Source organism: Lemur catta, chromosome 19, assembly GCF_020740605.2.
Source record: "Lemur catta isolate mLemCat1 chromosome 19, mLemCat1.pri, whole genome shotgun sequence".
NCBI lineage: Eukaryota > Metazoa > Chordata > Mammalia > Primates > Lemuridae > Lemur > Lemur catta.
Genome location: NC_059146.1, coordinates 20930704 through 20953571, shown reverse-complemented (window position 1 = coordinate 20953571; position 22868 = coordinate 20930704).

The window sequence follows — 22868 nt, the reverse complement described above, 5'->3', positions numbered from 1 at the left end:
CCCCCAAAAAAGGCCAGGCGTGGTGGCTCACGCCTGTAATCCTAGCACTCTGGGAGGCTGAGGCAAGAGGATTGCTGGAGGTCAGGAGTTCGAGACCAGCCTGAGCAATAGCGAGACCCCCATCTCTACTAAAAACAGAAAGAAATTAGCCGGACAACTAAAAATGTATAGAAAAAATTAGCCAGGCATGGTAGCACACGCCTGTAGTCCCAGCTACTCAGGAGGCTGAGGCAGGAGGATTGCTTGAGCCCAGGAGTTTGAGGTTGCTGTGAGCTAGGCTGACGCCACTGCACTCTAGCCCGGGCAACAGAGTGAGACTCTGTCTCAAAAAAAAAAAAAAAAAAAAACTTACCCCTCCTGCCTATCTGAAATTTTGTACCCTTTGACCAATGTCTACCCTTCCCTATTCACTCCCAGCCCACCAGCCTCTGGCAACCACCATTCTCCTGTCTACTTCGATGAGTTCAATTTTTTTAGAGTCCAGCTACAGGTGAGATCATGCAGTATTTGTCTTTCTGTGTCTCGCTTATTTCGCTGAACATAATGTCCTCCAGGTCTACCCACATTGTTTCAAATGACAAGAATTTCCTTCTTTTTTAAGGCTGACTAGTATTCCTTCGTACATAGACACCACATTTTTTTTTTAACCCATCCTCTGTTGAGGAGCCCTTGGGTTGATTCCCCGTCTTGGCTATGGTGCACAGTGCCGCGGTGAACATGGGGGTGCAGACATCGCCTCACCATACTGATTTCATTTCCTTTGGATAGATACCCAGCAGTGGGATTGCTGGATCATATGGTAGTTCTATTTTTAATTTTTTGAGGAAGCTGAGGTGGTAACATTTAAGCTGAGAACTGAAGAATGAGGAGGAGGAGGAGCCCGCTAAAGATCCTAAGGACGCCTGGACATCCCGGCGCAGGAAGAGTCAGCGGAAGGGCCCTGCCTGGCGGGATTGTATTTAAGTGCAGGGAAAGAGCCCAGCTCCCGCGGTGGGTCAGAGGGGGAGAGGATGGCACTGGCGGCAGGAGACGGGGCTGCCAGGCTGGCTAGCTAGCAGGAGCTGGATCATGGAAGGCATTTTTGTGACGCGATAAAGACTCTGGCTTTTGTTCAAAGTGGAAAGGGAAGCAATTAGAGGCTTTTTAAATGGAAATGACATAATCTGGGTTCTGTTTTTTAAATGAGTCTTGCTGGGTGGAGGAAGGACAGCAGAAGCTGAGAAGGAAGGCAGGAAGTTAAGTGAGGAGGCCACAGCTGGCAGGGGTCCTCGGGAAAGATGCTGGTGGTCTCCGTGGGTGGGGGCAGGGAGGATGGAGGTAAGCTGGCCTTCACCCCTTCACTCCGCAGGTATTCCAGAGCACGCTGTGCCCCGTTACAGGCACTGAGATACAGACGCGAATAAAATAAAGTCCCTGTCCTCACAGCGTTCCTATACTGTTAGGAAGACATTTGAACACGTAGACAGATCACATGACGTCATGTTCAAGGGTCAGTTGTATATACATGCATGCAAGGAAATACAGTCTTATTGGTGGGTGTTAGTATTCGGGGGTGCCCCTAAAATTCATATGCTGAAACTTAATCTTGAATGCAATAGTATTAGGAGGTGAGACCTTTGGGGAGATGATTAGATCATGAGAGTAGAGCCCTCATGGATGAGATTAGTGGCTTTGTCAAAGAGACCCCAGAGAGCTAGCTAGTCCCTTCCACCATGTAAGGACACAGCAAGAAGTCCCCAGCTACGAGGAATGGGCCTTCACCAGACACTAAATCTGCCAGAGCCTTGATCTTGGACCTCCCAGCCTCCAGAACTGTGAGAAATAAACTTCTGGTGTTTATAAGCTCCTGAGACTATGGTACTTTGTTATAGCAGCCCAAATGGATTAAGACAGGAAAGTTATAGAGTCACACTGTGAAGGATAAATCCGTTCAAGATTTACGGACTGAGATAATCCGAGGGGCCCACTCGTTTGAGGTAATGTAGACTCAGTCTTTTGATGACTTGGGAACATGTATTCAAAATACAGCCCAGTCACTCATCAGGTACATAAGGCAATGTTGTCGGGAGAGACAATCCTCCATGGACCCTGCACATCCCTGCCTGTTGTTGCTGGGTACGACAAGAATGCAAGGTCCTGTCACTCTTTACCTGGACATTTCTCAGGGTTGAGTTTGCCACAAGCATCCTTGGTGAATGAGGGGATGCCTCCCTCTGGGACAAAGAGCAGGCTTGCTATACAAGAGGGGGATTCCCTCATGCGGAGCGTTCTTCAGCTGTAATGCAAACCACTGCATGCACAGAAGCCATCTGGGCCCCTCTGCATGGCCCAGGTGGGACCTGAGAGGGTGAGTTAGTCTCTCAAAGGTTTTGGAAGAATACCTGGGACATAGCAACGGGTAAAAGAAAGCAGCTGTTCTGAGAACTATTAAGTTGCTATTGTGGGGCATGCAGAAACTTCCTTGGTGAGGAAGAAGGGCTGATGTGAGAATCTTCTGGGAGGCCAGTGAGTACATCCAGAAGATCTGGACTAAGGGATTCTGGGAGGCAGATGAATTCGTTTGGGAGTTTGGCTTCCCACACATAGAACGGTTGCTCATCCACTAGTCATGGTTAATAGGATGATGACAAACAGGGTTATTTGTGTTCATTTCTGTCCACCTCCACTAAACGTGGAGTTCCAGCAAGACAGGGACTAAAGATTTTTCATCCTCTGTCCTCAGAGCCTATCGGAGAGCTTGAGACGTGGATAGAGTGAGGAAAGGCTGCGTGATGAAGAGACGGTTGAGAGATTGGATGATAATGATTAGGGATCATTATGGTTTTAAGCCATCCAGATATGAGGAGGTTTGGGACGTGACAATAGGTAGCTAGGAGTGTTCTTGGGCAGGTTCCATCACCTCTCCACTTCTTCATTTATACACCAAAAGTGACAATAACATACACCACACAGGGCTACTGGATGATGAAATGATTGAATGCATGTAAAAGGCTGAGATCATTGCCTGATATGTAGTAAATACTCAATAAATGTTAGCTGTGTCTCATATGCAGGCTTGCTGCATATGAGACATGCCAGGCAAGGACAGTCTCCAACATAAGCATATTTTTAGCTGTTATCTCAGGGCTCATTAATTCTGTGGAAATAAGAAATGAGGATAATAAGCACTATCTTTGAGTAAAATTGTAATTGAAACCTGAGGCCCCAAGTTTTAACTTGCAATTAATGAGAAAACCTTAGGGCAAACATTTTAAAGGTAATAATCATTGAAATTTCTCAAAATTTGGCAGAAGACAAATTTACCATTCAGGAATGTCAGCAAAGCAAAAGCTGTATAAATGCAAATAAAACTGCACCTAGGCATGTTGTAGTCTAACTACTGAAAAGTCCAAAAATAAAGAAAAAGTCTTGAAAGCAAGCCAGGCAAGATAATACATTATCTACCAGGAACAACAATTTATTTCTGACTTCTCATGAGAAGCAATACAGTCCATAAGACATTTTTAAAGCCCTAAAAGGTAAAAATAAATAAATAAATAAATCCAGAATTCTAGATCCAGCAAAATATTCTTCAAGACTAATGGTAAAATAAAGACATTTCAAATAAATAGAATTTGACACCATCATACCTGCACTACAAAAAATGTTAAAGGAAATTCTTCACATTGAAAGAAAATGATACTAGATGGTAACTTATATCTTCAAGAAGAAATGAAAAGCATTGAAAATGATCTGTTTTTTCCTATTAATGTCTTTAAAATACTATTTCATATATGAAATACCATTTAAAAACTTAGGAAAAATTAGGAATTAATTTTATTACTAGAAATAATACTATTTCATATATTGCAGGTTGATCATCCCTAATCCAAAAATCTGAAATCCAAAATGCTCCAAAGTCCAACATTCTTAAGCACAAACATGACACCACAAAGGGGAAATTCCACACAAAATTACTTAACACAAGCTTTGTTTCATGCACAAAATTATTAAAAATATTGTATAAAATTACCTTCAGGCTATGTGTATAAGGTGCATAGGAAACATAAGTGGATATCATGTTTAGACTTGGGTCCCATCTCCAAGATATCACAGCTACTCGGGAGGCTGAGGCAGAAGGATCGCTTAAGCCCAGGAGTTGGAGGTTGCTGTGAGCTATGATGACGTCACTGCACTCTAGCCCTGGCAACAGAGCTAGACCCTGTCTCAAAAAGCTGTGGACAGGCCGGGTGTGGTGGCTCACGCCTGTAATCCTAGCACTCTGGGAGGCCGAGGCGGGTGGATCGCTCGAGGTCAAGAGTTCGAGACCAGCCTGAGCAAGAGCGAGACCCCGTCTCTACTAAAAATAAAAAGAAATTATATGGCCAACTAAAAATCTATATAGAAAAAATTAGCCGGGCATAGTGGCGCATACCTGTAGTCCCAGCTACTCGGGAGGCTGAGGCAGTAGGATCGCTTAAGCCCAGGAGTCTGAGGTTGCTGTGAGCTAGGCAGATGCCACGGCACTCACTCTAGCCTGGGCAACAAAGCGAGACTCTGTCTCAAAAAAAAAAAAAAAAAAGCTGTGGACATATGTGAGCACTGGGTTAATCATTAGTCTTTGTGTACACAGCTAAGAAAAAGGCTAGCAAATATGACACTTACATACCAAATGTCCTGAAATCAGGGTCAGATATGTATTTATCCCATAACTTGCCATTAGAGAAGACAATATTTTTATAATATTTAGAGGCTTGTTTTAATAATTCCAAGGATTATGAGCTTGAAAGCTTGCAACTATGACAGTTATGGACTGCTATGGTTATTAGAATTTTTTTGTGAAAAAGCCTTCTGATTAAAAGCTGTAAGCTATGTTTGTAAAAGGTAGGTGAGTTTGCTGAACACATTTATGGTAATTAACCACTGGCTGTGACTTCACTGATATAGTTTTAAGTATCTCCACCTGCATAGAAAACTGCACAGATTATCTTAGAATTTGGAACAAATATAAAGTCATTTCTCCTTGCAAAGTTATTCTGTGCATAAAATAAAGAAAGAACTCTAACAGATTAAGTTTAGAACAGTGGTTCTCAAGTGGGGACTGTTTTGCCTATTGTTTTAAAATATAGGTTGTCGGCCAGGCGCAGTGGCTCACACCTGTAATCTTAGCACTCTGGGAGGCCGAGGCGGGTGGATCGCTCGAGGTCAGGAGTTCGAGACCAGCCTGAGCAAGAGTGAGACCCCCGTCTCTACTAAAAATAGAAATAAATTATCTGGACAACTAAAAATATATATAGAAAAATTAGCCGGGCATGGTGGCACATGCCTGTAGTCCCAGTTACTTGGGAGGCTGAGGCAGGAGGAGAGCTTGAGCCCAGGAGTTTGAGGTTGCTGTGAGCTAGGCTGATGCCACGGCACTCTAGCCCGGGCAACAGAGCAAGACTCTGTCTCAAAAAATAAATAAATAAATAAATAATAAAAATAAAATAAAATATAGGTTGTCAAGGACAATATACTTAACCTAAACATTTGTACCCCCATAATATGCTGAAATAAAAAAAATTTTTTTTAAGTAATAAAATACAGGTTGTATTATTCTTCAGTTATTGGAGGCCAACAGATCAGGGTATCATTGCCATTGATAAGGTGGTTTGTTATACTCATAGGTCCCAAGAGGAGGAGGCACACCATGCCACGGTGGGGGTGGGGGTGGGGGTGGGGTGGGGTGAGGTGGGGGGTGCCCCCTCTGTGCTCAGAAGGCTGGGGGAGCAAGAAAAAGACATGGACAAGAGCCTTTGTTGTAATTTAGGTGAGCAGGTGGAGCAGGGTAACCAGGCTTCGGATGGGCTAGTTTGAACCATTTTGGGGGGCTCTGGGGCACAGGGCTGTCTCCAGTTGTCTGGATCCTGGCCCTGGGTGGTGCAGACAGGTGGTTCGTGTTCCTGAGTGTGACATCCCAGTGGAGGAGGTAGTGGGGGCTGGGCTCTGGAATGCTGGGTTTGCCCACAAGAGGCCTGACTGAAGGTGACTTGTCTGCGACCTCTAGGAATTAGCTAGTCCTGAGAGGGGCAGTCCCTCCAGGGTCACCAAGTCCCCAACATGTGAAAGCATCAAAAATACAGACTAAGAAGATATAATTAACACAGCTCCCCCATCCAGGGGACAGTTGCAATGCTTTGAGACATCTTCAGTCGGCACGGCTGGGGGAGGGAGAGTAGCGTTACCGGCATCTAGTGGGTAGAGAGGTCGAGGGTGCTTGTCAGCGTCCTGTAATGCATAGGACAGCCCCCCATGACAAAAGATGACCCAACCCCAAATGTCAATTGCACCATGGCGGAGAAACCCTGGTTTGTTTTTCCACAATTAATTTGTTAAATAATTTTGTAATACAGAAGACTTTCCTCGATACCTCCTGCGCTGAAATATGGCAGCTGATGCGAACTGAACGGGCTGGGGCCCTGCCTCGATCATCTGATCACTGGCTGACTCAAGACCCAGATGTTCCAAATGCACAAAAGCTCCAGAAAGAGTGGAATGAAGTGAAGGCTCTGTACATGCCAGTTGTTTGTGTTCCCTTTCCCGAGCCTTTGATTTAATGGAAAGTCATGAGTAATTGTTTTGCTCTGCAATACATAAATGGCATCTTTTTTGTGTTCCTGGCTCCTGCTTGAATAAGTATTCACTACTTATTTGTCCATCGAATCATATATGCATATGTGCATGGATATGCATTCACTGTGTACGAGCACTCAATGAACAAATGCTTGAGTGGGTGAATGAATGAAATAATGAATGTATCTTCAAGGAATAATGAATATATTTAGAGAGATGTGGTCAGGTGCAGTGGCTCACACCTGTAATCCTAGCACTCCGGGAGGCCAAGGTGGGAGGATCACTTGAGCTCAGGAGTTCGACACCAGCCTGAGCAAGAGTGAGACTCCCATCTCTACTAAAAATAGAAACAAATTAGCCATACAACTAAAAACACAAAAAATTCCCGGCCATGGTGGCTAGTGACTGTAGTCCCAGCAACTGGGAGGCTGAGGCAGGAGGATGCCTTGAGCCCGGGAGTTTGAGGTTGCTATGGGCTAGGCTGACGCCATGGCACTCTAGCCCATGCGACAGAGCAATACTTTGTCTATAAATAAATAAAAAAATAAAGAGAGAAATGTAAGAGTGTCTTGTTTTTGATTCTCCCTAATTCCTTTATTAAAAAGAAAAATAGAACAAGCATGGCAAAGAAAAATGCCTACAAACATTGTCAGTGGAACAAAAGGAATCATCAAAATCATAACCCAGTAATCTTTCCTGAAATAAAAGATTTGGGTCTTCAAATTAAAGAGCATGTAAGTAGGAAAATTGACCAAGAATGGTCATCAGTTAGACACATTCTAAGAAAACTACTAGATTTTCTTTTTAAAGAGGAAAACAATTATTTAGACATCCAAGCAATAGACCAAATCACTTAGAAGGAAAAGAAACTCAGATTGGCATCAGATTTCTTGACCACAGCACAGTGTTCCAGGAGAGAGTGGTTTAGCAAATTCTTGATACTCAGCATCATACTGGGGGAAATAAAAAACATTTTGACCAAGTAGGGTTTATTTTAAGAATGCAAGATTGGCTAAAATTAGGAAACTATTAATGAAATTTATCATACTAACAGAGCTAATTAGAAAAAGAAATCATGTAGCTGGGCCATGTGGTGCGAGCCTGTGGTCCCACAGCTCCCAGAGGATGGCTTGAGGCCAGGAGTTCCAGGCTGTAGTGCAATATTACCGTGCCTATGAATGGCCACCTCACTCCAGCCTAGGCAACAATACTGCGACCTCATCTCAAAAGAAAAAAGAATTAAAAAAATAGAAAAATCATATGATCATACCTAGATATGCAAAAGGAGCATTTGACAAAATTTAATATCTATTAATGTTAACACTCGATTAAACAGGAATTGATAGTTGCTAAAACTATCTAGATAGATAACTTAGTCTGAAAATCAGCATCTTACTTAATAAGTAAATGTTAGAGGCTGCAGTAAAAATAACCCCGGAAGCTAATTAAAATCAGAAATGAGACAAAAAATGCCCATTATCTTCACTACTATTTTTTATTTTACTCTATTTTTAGAGAAAGGATCTCACTCCGTGACCCCAGCTAGAGTGCAGTGGTATGATCATAGTTCACTGTAACCTCAGACTCCTGGGCTCAGGCACAATCGTCCCACCTCGGCCTCCCAGAGTGCTTGGATTACAGGCATGAGCGACCATGCCCTATCTTCTCTACTATTTAACACTGGAGAAAATTTTTTCCGTTGTGTGATAGAGAGAAGAACTTTTTTTTTTTTTATCTGTTTGCCTCAATTTACATAGACAGAAGAACTTCTATTTTTGACTATCACCTTTGAGAAAATCTGCCAAGATCCCACTGATCTGCCATAAGGTTTTTCACCTTTCATAAAATGAAGAAATCAAGTGGAAGGAATTCAGCTTAAATGACTTGGCATATTCATTCATGAAATGTTCTTTGCATATCTACAGTTTGTTCGGCACTCTTTCAGATACTTGTGATATGGGGAACCAGAATGGATGAGGACCCTCTAGCATGTTTATTGTCTACTGTATACTCTACATTGCTTCCCTAAAGGGGTCTCCCAGTATAGACAGCTGTTACTTTCTTATTATTTATTATTATTATTATTATTATTTTTTGAGACAGAGTCTCACTCTGTTGCCCGGGCTAGAGTGCTGTGGCGTCAGCCTAGCTCACGGCAACCTCAACTCCTGGGCTCAAGCGATCCTTCTGCCTCAGCCTCCCAAGTATCTGGGACTACAGGCATGTGCCACCATGCCCGCTAATTTTTTCTATATATTTTTAGTTATCCAGATAATTTCTTTCTATTTTTTTGGTAGAGACGGGGTCTCGCTCTTGCTCAGGCTGGTCTCGAACTTCTGAGCTCAAACATTCCGCCCGCCTCAGCCTCCCAGAGTGCTAGGATTACAGGCGTGAGCCACCACACCTGGCCTTAGTTTCTTGCTAGCTGATTCCAAATGTGATGTCTCCTTCTAAAAAGAAAGAAAAAAAATCCAAGGACATGTAGGAAAATTTTAATATCTTTCTCTCCCATCATTAGGTTCATGGCTGAGGCCCCTATAGCAAAAGACAGATTAACAAGACAAAAGCATAACAAATTTATTTAATGTTAGTCTTACATGACACAGAGCCTTCAGAAAGGAAGACTTACAGAAACAGGGAAACCTATGTACTTTTATGCTAAGTTTGATGAAGGAACAGATAGCTGTAGAGTAATATAATTACACAAAGGGGTATGATCTAATGGTAATACACTGGAGGGGGCCAGGTGCAGTGGCTCATGCCTGTAATGCCAGCACTTTGGGAGGCTGAGGTGAGAGGATCGCTTGAGCCCAGGAGTTCAAGACCAGCCTGGGCAGCACAGTGAGACCCCATCTCTACAAAAATATATACTAGCTGGGCATGGTGGTGCCCGCCTGTAATCCCAGGTGCTTGGGAGGCTGAGGCAGGAAGATCACTTGAACCCAGGAGTTTGAGGTTGCAGTGAGCTATGATCAGGCCACTGCACTCTAGCCTTGGTGACAGAGTAAGACGCAGTCTCAAATAAATAAATAAATAAACAAACAAACAAACAAACTGGAGCGAACTTAGCAAGGCCTGCTGGTTCAGATTCTTCTCTGTGTCCCTGTGTCTTCAGAGATAAGGATGTTCCTTTCCTCCAGTTGTAGGGTGAGCACCTTTCACATGAGGGTCATGGGACCTACTTCTGAGGAAGGTTTCTAGGTTTTATGACCTGCTGCAGGGAAGAAGGGTGGAAGAAGGTCAGAGTCCTTCCTGCTTCTTCAGTTTTCTCAAATGCCAAGGTGCCATATTTTGGGGATACTGAGTCCTGAACCCCATCAGAGACAGAACCTATGCCTTTCTCTGCCCCTGAGTAACTTTCGGATCATTAGTCTCAAGGTAGCAATAGGCAGGATTTGATACTGATCTTAACTAGAAAACAGAATGGACCCCTTACTCAGCTGCTGTTCTCCTCCTCTCTCTCCCTCCCCTCCTTCTCCTTTCCCTCCTTCCTTTCCACCTTCTTTCCTTCCTTCTTAGTGAAAGAAGTTGACAGCTTGTCCTGCCTTTAAATGTCCATTGTATCCAGTGGCATTAAAAGCATCTCTGCTGTCTTAGTCAGAGCTGAATCACCAAGCAGAGTCACTTCCGCAAATGTTTGCTGAATAAATGTGTTGTAGAATCACTGCTAAGGATCTTATTACGTGAGACCATACTAATTTCCAAAGCTGCCAGGCAACCTTGTCACCTGGCTTTGTCCTCTGCTGGTAATGACAGGCTTTTAACAGTTAAGAGATCTTTATCCTTCCCCTAAGGGAACAATGGCATTCTTTCACTTGCATTTCTTAGTCATTTATTAAATTATCAGAACCTTGTCACTTTGCTTTGTGGCGATTTAGACCATTGTTCATTGAGATTATTTCTTTCTTTCTTTTTTTTTTTTTTTTTTTTTTGAGACAGAGTCTCACTCTGTTGCCCAGGCTAGAGTGCCGTGGCATCAGCCTAGCTCACAGCAACCTCAAACTCCTGGGCTCAAGCAATTCTTCTGCCTCAGCCCCACCCCGCCCCGAGTAGCTGGGACTACAGGCATGTGCCACCATGCCCGGCTAATTTTTTCTGTATACATTTTTAGTTGTCCAGATAATTTCTTTCTATTTTTAGTAGAGACCGGGGTCTCGCTCTTGCTGGTCTCAAACTCCTGACCTTGAGCGATCCTCCCGCCTCAGCCTCCAGAGTGCTAGGATTACAGGCGTGAGCCACCGCGCCCGGCTGAGATTATTTCGTTTTACTCTCACTTCTTCAGCTTTACTCAGTGGTGAGTCATTTAAAAGTTAATGAGGCAACAGTTTATTAGTTTTACTTCCTTTTGTAAAAAGCTTGTTTCCTGTTCAACTTTCCTGTATCTCAGCGCCCTCTACTGGTGCTTCAAGTCCTCTGCAGTCACAGCCAGTCCTTGCCTGGCCCTCTGAGACAGAGGTTAGAGGTCAGGCTATAAAACTCGAATAGGGGCACTCTTCATTGTCCCATAAGAAAATAATGTCAATTTTGATTATCACCATACTCGAATCCCCCAATTTTAAAATAGTTTGCACTAATTGACTGCTGGACGACTAGTCTTGAGATTAAAATTATTTATGATTTTCCATTGCCGTTAATGATTAGGCAGAAAGAAATCACTTGCCCAGGCAGAGCTATGTAACTTAAGCCTCAGTTTGCTTATATTAATTAATTTTCTTAAGTATACGCATGTGCAGGGCCTAAGTATAGCTAGCTCTGGTATATAAAACTACATACTGTCTAGAGACCTGTAATATCGTTCCTTAAACCAGTGGGATTGGACAGTTATTTTATAGAAATCATGTCTCTTCTTGTCAATAAAACCAGGGCACCTTCTATTTGAAGCCTGAATCAAAAACATACTATCATTTTGGATAGGATGATCAGATGCTTTTAAAAAGGTCCAGAATAAATGTTTATGGAATCAATGAAATGTTTTTCTTACCTGTCAGGCTCCAATCATATGAACCTTTATTAATTTATTTTTTATTGTTAAGCCACTTTGATTTAGGTTTTCTATCTTTTGCAACCCCAAAACTCTGATTAATATAGGGAGAACGTTTAGACTGTGGATCCTAGGAACAGGATTACCTCAACCAAGGAGTTGGAGGTTGCAGTGAGCTACGATGATGCCACTGCACTCTACCCAGGGTGACAGAGTGAGAGTCTGTCTCAAAAAAATTAAAAAAAAGTTTCAAAAAGTTTTCTGGGTCCCTGAGGGCTGACCCATCTCTCACTCAGGACTCCCTGAGGGTAGGAGGTACTGGGGAGCTGAGAAAGGGAAGGGCTACTGCACCTCTCCACCTGGGGTGTGGCCTCATCTCTGGATTAACAGTGGTCTCTGCAGACCAAGAGCGCTCCATTCCTACTAAGGATGGCAGAGACCATCTCATGTTTTCTCTCTCCTCTGCGCATGGTCTGTCTCTGATCTCTAATCTCTATTTCTGACTTTGTCTCTCTGCATCTTTTGTTTCTTGCCTTCTCTGTTTTCTGTCTCTGTCGTTCTATCCCTTTGTCTCTAGGTCTCTGGCTCTTCCTTGCTGTCTCTCCTCTGCCTCCCTCCCCCAGTCTCCCAATCTCCACCTTATGTTCCCTGCTGCTCTCTTTTCTTTCCTGTCCCTTTGTCTGTCCTTGTGTCTCTGTCTCTTGTCCTCTCTGGTGCCTCTCCTTGTGTCTGTCACTTGAGCTGGTTGGTTGATCACCTTCTCCTTTTGTCTCTGTGTCACGCATATACCTCTGGGAACATTCCAGAATCAGAACTTTGACCCATCATAATAAAGGAGGCGTAAAAATTCCAGGTAAAACCACTGTTTTCTGTGGATGCCCTTCAGGAGGCTGCAGCAGCGTAGGAGGAAATCACCGAAGATGTAGAAGAAGGAGCTGAGTTTGAGGGAGACCTCCTGGTTCTAATGGAAATGGAAGAGCACTGGGGGTGTGAGGGGTGCATGATGATTCTTTCCTTGGATGGTGTTTGAGGCCATAAGATTCCCTCAACTCTTTTGGCCTGAAGAGCTGGGGAGGCCACCAGGTTACCTGCAAGTTCAGGGTCACAGCAAACCCCCACTGCAGATTTGGATGATAAATGTTTAGCTGAGCAGGCACAGTGGTTCACTCCTATAATCCTAGCACTCTGAGAGGCTGAGGTGGGAGGATCACTTGAGCTCAGGAGTTCAAGACCAGCCTGAGCAAGAATGGGACCCTGTCACTACAAAACATAGAAAAATAATTAGCCAGGTGTGTTGCGCACACTTGTAGTCCCCACTACTTGGGAGGCTGAGGCAGGAGGATCGCCCGAGCCCAGATGTTTGAGGTTTTGGTGAGCTATGATTGTACCATTGCACTCCAGCCTGGGTAACAGAACCAGACCCTGTCTCTAAAAAGAAATAAAATAAAATATGCTGTTCAATTTGGCTTCTCAGTATTTTGTGGAGAGTTTTTTTACATCTGTATTCATAAGGGATGTTGGTCTGTATTTTTCTTTTCTTGTGATATCCTTGTATCAGTGTCATACTGGCCTCACCAGTGTGGGCGGGCACCATCCAGTCCACTGAGGGCCTGGATAGAACAAAAAGGCAGAGGAAGGGCAAATTTGCTGTTTCTCCTTTTGAGCTGGGAAATCCATCTTTTCCCGCCCTTGGACATCAGAGCTCCTGGTTCCCAGGCCTTTGGACTTGGCCTGAACGACACCACTGGCTTTACTGGCTCTACTGTTTACAGGGACCTATAGGCCTCTACAGTCATGTGAGCCAATTCCCCAAATAAATCTCTCTCTTTCTTGTTCTCTGACTCCGTGTGTGTGTGTGTGTGTGTGTGTGTGTGTGTGTGTGTGTGTGTGTGTGTGTATGTGTGTTTCCTACTGGGTCCATTTCTATAGAGAAACGGCAACTAATACAGGGGGAGATGACTGGTCTAAGAAGGTAGAAACATAATAAAATTTTTTTAAGTACGACCCACTTCTCCCTGATGCTAAGTTTTAATATCATCAGCGGAAACTTCCTGATTGATCAGGGCAGGATAGTGGAGCCTGATGGTGGTGGAGGTGGCAGTCTAGACTCTGTTTGACTGTTCCCAAAACCCATGGGGGAAAGGACGGCCAGGGCGAGCGCTTCCTGCCAGGGTCTGTGGTCAGAGTGAGGACACAGCTCAAAGGGGAGGAAGTTTCACAACCCTGTGCTCAGGCCTCAGGGAAGGTGACTGTGATCATAGCAGAGTGGAGCCGTGGGCTACAGCTGATAGCTGTTGGGGGCTGTGGGATGGGCTACAGGTGATTTTGCTTCTTTGGGCCTCAGCCTACCCCTGTTTCAAATTGGAGGACTGGCCTGGTGGCTGTGTAAGTATCCTTCCAGCTGATGAGGGTTTTAAGCCGCTTCAAGTTTGGAGCCAGACAGACCTGGGTTTGAAGGTCGTCTCCATCATTTTCCAGCTCTGCCGTGTAGGTCACACTCTCGGGGCCCCCCTCTGAGCCTCAGTTTCCCCGTTCATACGTTAGGAATGAGGATTCCCGTTTTCTGGCCAGGTGGCAGTGAGCTGGTGATGCCGGTGGTGGGGACGGTAATGGTGTGTAGCTCTCGCTGTCCTCTCCGTGTTACAAGGGTGTATGGAAACCTTAGATGCGACCTCTTCCAGGGCAGCCTGTGGTCTCATTCAATGCCAGTGAAAGACAGCATCCCCTGCAAAAGCAAACCCATCTTCAACAACGTGTTAGTGAGCAGTGTAGATTTTACTGATGATGGGTTTGGTTGCGGTATAGGAGAGTTTTCAACATACACTATATAGGAAAACAATTTAAATTCCCATTAGTCATTTCCATAAACCCACCAAATGTTTTCTCCAGGCAACTGACACCTTCTATTTCTATTCCTTCTGCCTTTCCCCACATGGCTTTTTTATTCTGAATGATTTAGCTCTACCTACAAACATGCACACATCGCATTGTAAAATTTCTCCAGTTAGCAGGGCTCATGCTCAAGTGACTTTTTCAAATATTTCCTCAAAAGAAACAAGTCTCTTCTAGGATGGCAAAAGGGGAATTCCGCTGGTAGAAAAATAATAATTTTTCTGTGCCTTTACAGCATTAACCTAGAGAAGTGTTTGTCAGCAGAATCACCTGGGAAGCTTTATAAAAATATGTATTTAAGCTGGGCGCAATGGCATGCACCTGTAGTCCCAGCAACTTGGGAAGCTGAGGAGGGAGGATCATTCGACCTCGCGAGTTTAGGACCAGCCTGTACAACATAGAGAGACAGGTTATTTGCTTGTTTGTTTTTTGAAACAGAGTCTCACTCTGTTGCCTGGGCTGGAGCGCCGTGGCGTCAGCCTTCCTCACAGCAACCTCAAACTCCTGGGCTCAAGCAATCCTCCTGCCTCAGCCTCCCAAGTAGCTGGGAATACAGGCATGTGCCACCAAGCCTGGCTAATGTTTTCTATATATTTTTAGTTGTCCAGATAATTTCTTTCTATTTTTAATAGAGACTGGGGTCTCGCTCTTGCTCAGGCTGGTCTTGAACTCCTGGCCTCGAGCGATCCACCCGCCTCGGCCTCCCAGAGTGCTAGGATTACAGGCGTGAGCCACCGCGCCCGGCCTCAGACAGATGTTTTATAATCCTTACCTTATGGTGGGAATGGGGAGGGGATTGGCTGGTCATGTGACCTGATTCTGGCCAATGAGATGCATTCAGAAAAGGCATTTGCTTTTCCTGATAAAATGATATCACCCTTTTCCTACTCACTGCTGCCTTGATTGTGGTTGGGATGCTAGCTGTGACAGTCATCTTATGCCTATGAGTTGTCAAACATAATGATGAAAGCACATGCCAGGGAGGGCAGAGCAGGCAACAGACAGAGCCTGGGCCCCTGCGAGCGTCATGGAACAGCTCAACGCCTTCAGTGTTGTTAAGTGAGAGAAATAAAATCTATTTACTCAAACCAGAGCTGAATTAGCTGTAAACTAAATTGTAGAAATCATCAAAGTTTCTTTGGGACCCAATCATGAAATAAATTATTTTTGTCATATTTAGATGCAGCCCGACCTGTGTCGTGAGTGATTTCAGGAAATTTTCTTATGTTAATTATGTTTCTTACCTTTTTCTTGATGTTAGGCGCTTCCTTGAAACCAAAGAGCTCAGAAAATTCTCTTGAGTCTCTGTACATTACATGACCCTTATCATGATTTCTGCGCGTTTTTGAGGGGTTATAAATGCCTGTTTTCAGAACTTTTTTGCCTGTCAGGACACTGATTCCAGCCCTGCTTTTTCTGTGTGTTGCCAGAAATGAAACTCAGCGCCTCTTTGAATATCTCAATGGAAATCCACGCACACACAAATACCCTGAGAACAGTGGGCTTTGTTGAAGATTTCGCTGGGGAGACATTTGTACAACAAAATGACAGAGTCTGCAGAATGCGCATCACTGTTACCGATGTTTGAGAAACCCCACCGCCAGGACTCTGATGGTCGCCTCTACTTGTTCCAACCTCTCCTCTCATTCTCTTTTCTCCCTGTTGTATCAGCATCTGTCGTTTATGTCGTCTCAGCATTCTACACTCCGCTCTTTTGCTTACAGAAGCATCTTCCCTTATGCACTTGCCGAGGAGTGAGTCCGGCGGTTGGCTCTGGACTTTAGCTGACCAATCAGAGGCACAGAAGCGGGCACGTGACTGAATCTGGCCAATAAGCGCTATGGGACGGTGGCGCTCTCCTTCCTGTACTGCTTCGCTTGCAGAGTTTAAGCCTAAGCGATGCTGAGCCATGAGTCTCCCTAACGTGGGAAGCGTCCATACGAAATATAACAATGTAGAAGGAAGCTGAGCAAAGAGATTCTGGATGTTGCAGGTTGTTTACCTAGGTCAGCTGTGTCTGTAGCAAAGACCTCTGGACTTTTCTTTCTCTCATACAATTTTTTTAGGGGGAGTTGGGAATGGGGTGTCCCCGTGTCGCCCAGGCTGGAGAGCAATAGCTATTTACAGGCATGATCATAGCACACTACAGCCTAGAACTCGTGCCATTGCTCTTGGATACATACTACTTTTTAAAATTGAGACATAACTCACATACCATAAATTCACCCTTTTAAATTGTACAATTCAATGGTTTTTTGTATATTTGCAAAATTCTGCCACTATCACTATTATCTAATTCCAGAACATTTGTATTAATATTTCTCCAAACCCAAAATGATGCCCTATAATTATTAGCAGTCACTCACCATTCCCTTCTCTCCCCAGGCCCTGGCAAACACTCAATCTACTTTCTGTCTTTATGGATTTTCCTTTTCTGGATATTTCATATTATTGGAATCTTCTAATTTGTAGTCTTTTGTGTCTGGCTTCTTTTATATAGCATACTGTCTTTAGTGTTCATCTATGTTGTAGCATGTATCAGAACTTCATTTCTTGTTGTGGCTGAATAAAATTCCGTTGTATGGATAAATCACATTTTGTTTATTTGTTTATTTGTTTGGTAAATTGTCTCTTCCATGGTCACATTTTGTTTAATCATTCGACAGTTGATGGATGTCTGGGTTGTTTTCACTTATTAGCTATTATGAGTAATGCTGCTGTGAACATTTACATATGAGTTTTTATGTGGGTATATATTTTTAATTCTTTTGTATGTATACCTAGGACTGGAATTGTTGGGTCATATGCTAATTCTATGCACAACTGTTTGAGGAACTGCCAAACTGTGTTCCAAGTGGCTTCACCTTTTTACAATAACCCCTAGAGTTTTTAGACTGAGCTGCATTTTGTTTTTTCAACAATAAGAATTTTTTCCAACACCATGAGATTTGTTAAAAAAAAAAAAAATTTTTTTTTGACTAATACACTGTCTCTTGCAGGAGGAAAATACATTACTTTTTAGCCTTATCATGAAGACCAACTTTTTTCCTTTTTTGAACCTTCCTCTTCCAATCTATTCAGCAAGATTCTCTTCCAAACACACACAGACAGCCCTCTTCAAATACGTCCTGGTGCTGGTCATTGCAACAATAAAAACTCCTCAACCTCCTTATGTTTCTTTCCATTTATTAACACAGTGGAATATTTTACAATAAAGATATGGCATTTTAATAATCAGAAAATCATCTTTTCCTGGTGGAAAAAAAATCTCAGGAAACACATTCAGTTTCCCCTGAATTAGCTCTCATGAAAAATTTTTGCTTCTTGTCTTTAGACTCTGAGGCCTTCGAAGGCAGGGACTGGGATGGATTTATTCTTGTGGCTCCAGACGTTGCCAATTCTCTCCTTTCCCTGTGAGAAAGAAGGGCTTTCTTTTTGTTTTTGTTTTTTTTTCCACCCCGCCCACCCCGAAGAAGGGCTTTCTTGAAAGAGGATGTATTAAATAGGTAGATGCTGATTCAACTTCCTTCCACCCTCTCTTCTGAATTCTTAGAAATTTGTTTTTCCGCCCCCTGCGTCAGCGGCGTACAAGGAGCTCGGGCAGTGAGTCATTTGAGGAAGCACAAATGAAATCTATAGAGAATCCAGGTGGGCAACATCTTGTTCCTCTCTCCCTGCCGTATAACTTTTGCTGCTCATCCTCAATTCTCTCAAATATATCCACCGCCCACACTCAGGCTTCACCCTCCATCCCCTGATCCCATCGTCAGCCTTCTTGTTCTCCCACCTCCAGGCATCCTCCCTGTGGTCTGTCCTCTGCAGTGGCCTTGGAGGATCTTCCTCAACCCAGATCCAACCCCATCTCTCCCCTGCTCAAAACAGCTCCCTGCCATACAATAAGAGTAGTATTCAGTCCTAAAAAGGAATAAGGCACTGACACATGCTGCAGTGTGGATGAAACTCAAAAACATCATGCTAAGAGAAAGAAGCCAGATACAATAGACCACATAATGTATAATTCCATTTTTATAAAATATCCAGAATAGGTAAATCTGTAAAGACAGAAAGCAGGTGGGTGTTTGCCAGGGGCTGGGGAAGGGGAGAACAGGGACAGACCGCTTAGTGGGAATGGGGTTTCCTTCTGGGGTCATGAAAAAGGGCTAGAAATGGATAGTGGTGATGGTCGTACAACATGGCCAGTGTACTTATTGTTAGTGAATTGTACCCTTTAAAATAGTTATTGCCGGCCGGGCGTGGTGGCCCACGCCTGTAATCCTAGCCTGGGAGGCCGAGGCGGGAGGATCGCTTGAGGTCAGGGGTTTGAGACCAGCCTCAGCAAGAGCAAGACCTGATCTCTACTAAAAATAGAAATAAATTAGCCGGCCAACTAAAAATAGAAAAAATTAGCCGGGTGTAGTGGCACGTGCCTGTAGTCCCAGCTACTCAGGAGGCTGAGGCAGGAGGATCGCTTGAGCCCAGGAGTTGGAGGTTGCTGTGAGTTAAGCTGACGCCACAGCACTCTAGCCTGGGCAATAGGGCCAGACTCTGTCTCAAAAAAAGAAAAAAAAAAAAAGAAGAAGAAGAAGAAGAGGTTGGGACACAGACACACACAGGATGACCACATGAGAAGGTGGCTGTCTGCAAGCCAAAGAAAGAGGCCTCAAAAGAAAACCAACCTTGCTGACAACTTGATTAGACTTGTAGCTTCTAGAACTGTGAGATGATAACTTTCTATTAAGTCACCCAGTCTGTGGTACTTTTTTGTGGCAGCCCTAGAAACTAACACAGAACCAATGGTGAGCAAGACACGAGTCCTTGCATTCAAAGAAGTTTTATTCTATTCAAGGAGACAGACATTAGACAAGTTAATCAATAAACAAGTTAATGGGTAAACTAGATAATTTTAGTAAGTGATCACTACTACATGGAAAATACAGGAGGATGGTGGAACAGAAAACGACTGGGGTGAAGTCGCTGTTAGGGAGGTCAGGGAAGACTTATCTGCACAGGTGACATTTGAGCCGAGATCTAAGTAATAAGAGTCAGCGAACATCCATGGCAAGAGTATTCCAGGCAGAAGGTTGTGCATGTGCAAATGTCCTGAGGTAGGAATGGGTCTGTTTCACTTTGGAGGTCATGGTAAAGAGATTGAGTTTTATTCCAAGTATAACAGAAAGTCACTGAAGAGTAATTATCATCCTCTCTGAGCTTGATTTCTCCACCTGCCCACTAAGGCTAACAAGTCAAGTCTTACTGGACCTTTTGTGAGGATGCAGAGAGGAATGGCTGAGAAAGTGTGACATGAACTGCAAATCTTTTTTTATAACTCTTAGCTGTGGGTGTCATTTCTCACCTCCAGTGGCTAGGCTGATACGTAATTTGTTAAGTTGGATCCAGGGAGAAAGAAGGTGTAACATTTATTGAGTACTATGCATCAATTTCACACTCCTCGGATGTGAATAATATCCTGAACTGTCACTGCCACAGAGCAGGAATCACACCTGTAGCTCAGTGTCTGGCTCACAGTAAGTGCCTAATGAATAGTTTTGGAATCCACGAATGAATAGAAGATGCTCAATAATTAAGTATTGAATTTTAAAATATGCCAGGTACACATGTATAAAAAATATTTCTAGGAGTTCTTGAATTTTGTTGCATTTAGTTTGTGTTATTTCAGTGAAAGAATGTACTCACCACATTGGGGAGCATGAAATACACTATGTAGAGCATATATTATTATACACAATGCTTCTAAGAATGCTAGTTATATATGTTGGTAAGGACAGTGTTATTTCAGTGGAAGAATGTGTTAGCCACACTGGGGTGCTTGGAATACACTATGGAACGACAGGTGTGTAACAGATGTTTCAAACCTGGAAGACGTTATGCTAAGTGAAATAAGCCAGAAGGACAAATGCTACGTGACACCACTTATATGATGATGAATCTACAATAGCTAAAGTCATAGAAGCAGAGAGTGAAATGGTGGTTGCCAGGGGCTAGAGAAAGGGGAAAGCGGGAAATAGTCAAAGAACACAAAATTTCAGTTATGTAATATGAATAATTCCTAGAGAGCTATTGTACAGCATAATGCCAATAGCTAACAATACTGTATTGTGCACTTAAAAATTTGCTAAGCGGTTAGATCTAATGCTGTGTTTGTATCACACACACACACACACACACACACAAATAATAATAAGTAAAGAGGGTAGGAGGAAACTTTGGGAGGTGATGGGTATGTTTCTGGAACAGATTGTGGTGATGGCTTCATGGTATATATGTACCTATTTCCAAACTCATTAAATTGTACACACTAAATACGTACAGGTTTTGTATGTCAATCATACCTCAATCAAGTGGTAAAAAAAAAAAAACTTTCTAAAGGAAAAAAATAAAATAAATTAAAAATATGTCAGGAAGTTGTTCTTAACCTCACTCTGTTGCCCAGGCTGGAATGCAGTGGCATCATCTTGGCTCACTGCAACCTCAAACTCCTGGCCTCAAGCAATCCTTCTGCCTTGGCCTCCCAGAGTGCTAAGATTACAGGTGTGAGTCACTGCACCCAGCCCTTGTTTGACAAATCAAAATGAGAGGCCCAGGCTGGGCGCGGTGGCTTATCTCCCTTCCTCTGTGCCGGGTGAGCCTTAAATTTGTTCAGCTTGTTCATCTTCCTCCACTCAGCCGTGTGGTTCATGAACCCAATTGTGGCAACCCATTTCCTCCTTGCCAGGAATTGGCTTAAATGCCCCATATGACCTATTGGTGAGATGTGAGGAGTCTGCTGGTAACTTTTCTGTTGTCCTAAAAAGAGACGTATGAGTCCTAGCACGGTGGACAACAGAGTGAGACCCTGTCTCATTAAAAAACAACACCAACCAAGAAAAGAGATGTATGAGAAAAAAAAGAAGTCTATATTCTTTTATTGGAAATCATTGCATCTGTGTGTGGGTCTGGAGGGGCAGCAGCTGTCTTGAGACCATGAGGCATGAGGGGACCTGGCCCAAGAGACCAAGGTGACAGTGTACACGTGGCAGAGTAGGAAAGTGGACATGATGGAGCCACTGAATTAAACTAACCCTCTAGGAATTCAACTGTAAGACTTTATGCATTTGTGAAAGAAAACACCACGTTGTTGTTCTTCTTGTTTTCCCTTCTTATACAACCACTCATAAGCTTGAGGAATTTTCACAAATTGCACGCACACATTTAGCCGGTACCTGGATGAAGAGACAGAACATGACCAGTGTCCCAGTAGCCTCCTCTCTGCTTCCTCCCGGTTATTATCACTCACCCCCTGCTAAGGGCAATCCAAATTTTAGCTTCGAACACTGTATGTTAGGGTTACCTGGTTTTGAACTTCATATAAATGGAATTATACAATATACAAATTTTTATGTCTGACTTCTCTCGCTCAACATTATGCTCATGAGATTCATCCATATTATTTCTTGTGTCTGCGGTTTGTTTCTCCTTATTGTTTAAGGCATTTGAAGTTGGGATTGATAATTCCAGCCCAAGGCTCCCTACATGAGGCAATGCTGTCTTGACTGCTTTCCAGAGATCATTAAATCACTGTATCAGTCGGTTTAGTCTAAGGTACACTACAGTAATCGGCAATAAGTCTCAGTGACTTACAGCAACATTGTTTCCTTCCTCCTTACACACAATTTCCTCGTGAGCCAGTTAGCAATGGCCCTCACCCATGTTCTTGGCACTCCTGGTCCACAGTGGAAAAAGGAATCTATGTTAGTGTCTAATTGCTGCTGTGACAAATTACCATCACTCAATGCTGGGATTGCAGGCGTGAGCCATTGCCCGACCCCTGCCTGCCTCTTATAAGCCCCTTGTGCGGACATAGGGCCCACTGAGATCATCCAGGATGATGTCCACATCTAAGAGCCTTCCTTTAGTCACACATGCAAAGTCCCTTTTGCTACAGAGGGTAACCTATTGCAGATTCTGGGGATTAGGACATGAACATCTTTGGGGACCATTATCCTGCCTACTGTCCCTATGAAGGATGTGCCACTCTTGTGCCTGAGAGAAAAGAGAAAACAGCAGAATCATGCAGGGTTCTTAACGCAACTTTCTGGAAGAGCCACAGCCACTGTCTTGAGCCTACGACTGACCAGTCACCAGCGAAACAAGGAAAATGGAAGGAAGGATGAAAGAGAGTGACCGTTTTGTCGAGAGAGCCAGGGAGAGAGAGCACAAGTGAAATCTTTCTCACGAGTCTGATGGCTCCTGAGATTTCTTAATCTCCCGCAACTTCCTCTTCTTGGAAGTGGACACCTCTTGGAAGTGGTGAGCGGGGCAGGGCCGGAGGGAACCGCACAGTGAGAAAGCACTATTTCAGCGAGAGGTTTTCCCTCTCTCCCTCATTCCTACAACCGCTGGTTCA